Raw genomic sequence first — 6,223 nt, forward strand, 5'->3', positions numbered from 1 at the left:
ATCAGTGAAAATGTCCACTTTTCTTCCCAATAGAAGATGTCTCCAAGTCAAAAGAGCATGCACAACTGCCGCCAACTCGAGATCATGAGTGGGGTAGTTCTTCTCATTAGGCTTCAACTGGCGAGAGGTATAAGCAACAACTTTCTTCTCTTGCATCAATACTGCGCCAAGACCTAGGAGAGAGGCATCACAAAAGACCTCGTACGGCTTGGATTCATCAGGCGGAGTCAGAACTGGAGCAATGATCAATTTCTCTTTCAAAGTGTTGAAAGCAATGTCACACTCCGGAGACCAAACGTACTTGACGTGCTTCTGGAGAAGATTTGAGAGAGGCTTTGCGATTTTAGAAAAGTTTTCAACGAATCTTCGGCAATAGCTTGCGAGACCGAGGAAGCTACAGAGTTGCTTCACGTTCTGAGGAGGTCCCCAATTCACAATTGCAGACACGGCAATGCCCTTGGCAGAGATGATATGACCAAGATAAAGAACCTCATTGAGCCAAAATTCACACTTGGAGAACTTGTCGTAGAACTGATGTTCCCTTAGCTTATCAAGAACCAAACGCAAGTGCTTGGCATGATCTTCCTTATTCTTGGAGAAAACCAGAATGTCGTCGAGATAGACCAAAACGAAGTCATTGGTGTAGGCGTTGAAGATGAAGTTCATCATGCGAGAAAACGTCGGAGGAGCGTTGACGAGGCCAAAATACATGACAGTGTATTCATATGAACCAAAGCTTGTCCTGAAAGCCGTCTTGGGAATATCTTGCTCACGGATTCAAATCTGATGATAACCCATACGGAGATCAAGCTTGGAGAATACTTGGGCACCTTTGAGTTGCTCGAACAGCTCATTGATGTTGGGAAGTGGGTATTTGTTCTTGATGGTCTTCTTGTTCAATGGACGGTAATCAACACAAAGTCGGTCCGTTCCATCCTTCTTCTTCACAAAAAGAACACCACAACGCCACGGAGAAGAACTAGGCCGGATGAGACCCATTTTCTCTTGAATATCGAGTTGCTTCTTCAGCTCCTTCAACTCTTCAGGTCCGAGCTTGTAAGGACGCTTGCACACAGGTTCCGTGCCAGGCTCAAGATCAATAACGAATTTGACTAGCTGGTGCGGAGGCATTTCTGGAAGCTCTTCTGGAAAGACGTCTTGATATTCGCAAACACTGGAATTTGCGAGATGGCATCCAATTCACCCTTCTCATTGAGAGAAAACAGACGAATGGTATTATCACGAGCGACAAAGACAATTACATCCTCAGACGAATGAGTCAATTGAATCTGCCTTGCTGCACAATCAAGATGCGCCTTGTGCTTAGAAAGCCAATCCATTCCGAGAATAAGATCAATATTCGAGTCACCAAGAACCGTTGGGGAAGAAAGGAACTTGTAGTCACCCAAGGTGATAGTAACATCCGGAACGATGGAGTTAGCCTGCATGCGCTTACCGGGAGAGACAACTGCTAAAGGACTAGGCAAAACTTGCGAAACCAAATCATGCCTATTTGTAAACGGTCTCGAGATGAAGCAATGCGATGCACCAGTGTCAAAAAGAATTTTTGCGGGAATGTCATTAACAGGAAGGTTACCCATGATCACATCTGACGAGTCCTCTGCCTGAGCTGCATTCATCAAATTGACCTTGGCATGCTTGGGGTTATGCTTGACCACTGCTGTACTTGCCGATCTGACAGGAGGAGGAGGAGGAAGACGCCTCTGGTTGAAACACTTGTTGGCATAGTGACCCATCTGTTGGCACTTGTTGCACGTGACCTCTGAAAGCGGACGGTGATACGGAGCACTCGATCTTGGAGCTTGAGATGAAGTCTTGTTCTGAAAGCCAGGGTCGGGTGGGTGGGAAGAACCAATGCCACCTTTGCTCTTCTGCTAATACGGCTGACGGAACGGAGGAGGAGGAAGCCAATACTTCTGCTGCTTGGCCACTTGAGTAGAGGAAGAAGGAGTAACATCTCTGGCTCGCTTCTTGGAAGCATCACACCTCAGCTAAGCAGCCTCTTGCTTCAGTGCCATGTTGTAGAACTCATCGTATCTCAAGGGCTCAAAGAGGACAAGAGCTAGCTGAATTTCTTCTCTGAGACCACCCCTGAACTGATATATCATGCTCTTCTCATCAGGGACGTCCTGCTTGGCAAAGCGGGCGAGCTTCTGGAACAACTTGTTGTAGTCATAGACAAACAAAGAGCCTTGCTTCAGATTGCGGAATTCCTCACGCTTGCTTTCAACCACGCTCTGAGGAATATGATGAGCTCGGAAATCTCGACGGAAATCATCCCAAGTGATAACACGTCCACCTCTGGAGTCCTTGTACTGCTGGAACCATTCTGCAGCTTGATCTTTGAGTTGGAAGGAAGCGAACTTAACAAAGTCCTCAGGCCTGACGTTACTGTACTCGAAATGCTTGCACAGATCCACAAGCCAATCGTCAGCATCGGTTGCCTCAACACAATTGCTGAAAGTCTTTGGCCCGTTAGCAAGGAACTGGTTGAGTGTAGCAAAGTGATTCTGATTGCTGCCTTGATTCCCTTGGTTGCCTTGATTGCGCTCTTGAAGAATTTGCATGATCAATTGTGTGTTTGCATTGGTTGCGGCCATCACAGCTTGCCATGCCTTCGGAGGAGGTGGAGGTGGTGGCGGATCAGGATTCGGAGTCGTGCGCGTTGGAGGAGCCATCCTGAAGAGGTTGATGTCCATTAGCACATTGATAGATAAATATTGAAGCTGAATCCAACAGAATGAAAATTGCCACATATAGTCTTCACATCCGAACAAAATGAACGAATGCATTTCTCTTGAAATGGTCGCATATCCATAAATTAAGAAGCCACGTAGAATTAAGGTAGAGAAATAAATCAACAAGGTACGGATCAAGAACGAATAATCGGTAAGAAATCCCAATCTCAAACCAATATCCGTGGAAGAAGAACTAGAGCTACTAGAATTCCCACCTATGAAACTCCCGAACCTTTCCGGTTATGCAATCAGGTGTTGGGGATATAGGGGAAGCATAATATCTCACCCAAACTAGCAAATCCTACATCCAGCTGTATCCATCCTTCAACACATAACCAAGAAAAACTTCAGAAACCATCTACCTCAACCTTCGAAAAGCATCCGTTATACAAGTTATGGCGATACTCCCGAACTCCCGCCCCAGTACTGGGTGGCGTCGAGGTTATCTCACCAACGAACTACATAAAAGAGATTTTCGATGTCGGCGTACTAGACTCAGGTATTCCAGAACTGCAACGATAAAATTATGATGACAACACCTCAGAGCTCAACTCCCCAGGACACTTCCACAAAACCTCTGACAGGAGGCACCAAGACAATGTTCTCATCATAAAACCATCGGAACGATTCCAAGATACCCGCGTGATCCTAAATTTTCTTTAGTGAAATTTGAGAAGAGAAGAGTCAAAACTCTACGTCAGGATGCCTTACCAGAGCGATGAGGAGACTGGGAAGTAAAAAGAATTCCTAAACTCTCTGATATATAATTCCTAATGACTCAAAACATTTTTCTAGATGCAACTCGGCCACTAAAAACGATCAAGCAATGGGGCTCCTAAGGTCAGGGAAGGCTCTGATTACCAACTTGTAACACCCTCGATGCGACTATATCTCCCACGTGTCGAGGCACGACTTGGAGACATAATCACATTGAAGGCATATGTAGCAAGTTAGGCAATCTTCACAACATCCCATGTAATATACATAATAAAGGGGAGATAACAATAATTGGCTTACACTCGCCACGTCCATCAAGTACATAAATAACATTACATCATCCAAACACTCATGGCCCGACTATGGCGCCAAAATAAAAGATAACCCAACAAGCGACACGGTCCCAATCACCCCCAACTGGGCACCACTACTGATCATCGGGAAAAGAAACATAGTAACGTTGAGAGTCTTCGTCGAACTCCCACTTGAGCTCATACGCGTCTCCTGGAGCAGAATCATCAGGCCCTGCATCTGGGGTAATAGTAATCTGTGAGCCAGAGAGACTCAGCAATCTCGCACCTTCGCGATCAAGACTATTTAAGCTTATAGGTATGGCAAGGTAAAATTATGTGGAGCTGCAGCAAGCGACTAGCATATATGGTGGCTAATTTATTCGCAAAAGAGAGCGAGAAGAGGAGGCAAAGCACGAGCGAGAAACTAGAGACAACCTGCGCGAACATTACCCCAACACCGTGTCCACTTCCCGGACTCCGCCGAGAAGAGGCCATCACGGTAACACACTCAGTTGATTCATTTTAATTAAGTTAAGGTTCAAGTTATCTACAACCGGACATTAACAAATTCCCATCTGCCCATAACCGTGGGCACGGCTTTCGAAAGTTCAATCCCTGCAGGGGAGTCTCAACTTAGCCCATGACAAGCTCTCACGGTCAACGAAGGAATAGACCTCCTCCCAAGATGTTCCGATCAGACTCGGTATCTCGGTAATTCAAGACACTTCGACAGGTTAAAACAAGACCAGCAACACCGCCCGAATGTGCCGACAAATCCCGATAGGAGCTGCACATATCTCTTTCTCAGGGCACACTCAGATTGTCCTAGGTATGGGTAGGCCAGCCCAGAGTTGCCCCTGGTGGCCACCGGTAGCTGACAGGTTGGACCAACACTCAGAGGAGCACTGGCCCGGGGGGGTTAAAATAATGATGACCCTTGAGTCTGCAGAACCCAAAGGAAAGAAAAGGCTAGGTGGCAAATGGTAAAACCAATGTTGGGTATTGCTGGAAAAACTTTAATCAAGGCGAACTATCAAGGGGTTCCCATTATAACCCAACCACGTAAGGAACGCAAAATCCGGGAACATAACACCGATATGACGGAAATTAGGGCGGCAAGAGTGGAACAAAACACTAGGCGAGAGGCCGAGCCTTTCACCCTTTACCAAGTATATAGATGCATTAAGATAACATAGCAATATAATAATATCCCAACAAGTAAATAAAGGTTCCAACAAGGAACGGCCTTCAATCTTCATCTGCAACTAGCAACGCTATAAGAGGGGCTGAGCAAAGCGGTAACATAGCCAATCAACGGTTTGCTAGGACATGGTGGGTTAGAGGTTTGACATGACAATTTGGGAGGCTTGAAAGAAAATGGTAGGCATCGTAGCAATGGCATAGCAAAAGAGGGAGCAAACTAGCATAACAAAGATAGTAGTGATTTCGAGGGTATGATCATCTTGCCTGCACAGTTGTCAGAGTTGACTGGATCCTCGAAAGCAAACTCAACGGGCTCCTCGTTAGCGGACTCGTCTCCCGGCTCTACCCAAACAAGACAAACAAGCAACAAGGATACAATCAACCACGTGCAAGGATCAAGCAATATGATGCAATGATGATATGCTATGCGGAATGCGATGCGGAATGCAAAATGCAAGATATGACAGGAAATGCATGAACCTGGACTCAACTTGGAAAACCAAGTGTGCCACCGGAAAGATGAGATGAAATCGCTTGAAAACGATATAAAGAACGCCGGAATCGGAGTTACGGTTTGGAAATGGCAAGAGATTCAAAAATGACACCGGTCTGCGATTTACAGCAAGTAGCCATCTAAATGCAATGAGATGAACATGCTACAGCAACCAAACAAGACAATAAAATACATGGCAGGGATGCATACAAGATGCTTAACAAAAGTCTAGCACTGAGCTACGGCCAATTCATCCATTAACAGGTTCAAACAAGCATGGCAAAAATGCATATGACAAACAGATCTCAGACTTAGTGAAATCAACACTTGTCTGGAATTTCAGATCAGGTAGCCTACTTCGGAGCAACAAAACTACATGCTACAGGACCTGATCATGACAAAGTAAAGTATGGCATGGAGTTACTCAAAGAGCTTAACAAAAGTCCCTTAGTGACCTTGAGCCAAAAGGGATCAGAAAATACAATTGCAAGCATGTGAACATAGCAAAAACATAATCAGTTTTCAGACTTAGTGAAAACTGACACATGCTGAAAACAGATATCAAGAAGGCATGTTTACGAGCTCGATGCACTCACTACGGTGCAAGTCATGGCAAGAAAAGTATACACCCATCAAGAAGGCACAAAATTCAAGCTAGACATGGCAAGAATAATAACATAGCATGCACGGATCAACTACAACATCATCGACAAAATTGCAAACAAGTTGACAATCTGCCCAGATTCACAAAGTAGCAA

The sequence above is a fragment of the Triticum dicoccoides genome, chromosome 7A (assembly GCF_002162155.2).
Source record: "Triticum dicoccoides isolate Atlit2015 ecotype Zavitan chromosome 7A, WEW_v2.0, whole genome shotgun sequence".
NCBI lineage: Eukaryota > Viridiplantae > Streptophyta > Magnoliopsida > Poales > Poaceae > Triticum > Triticum dicoccoides.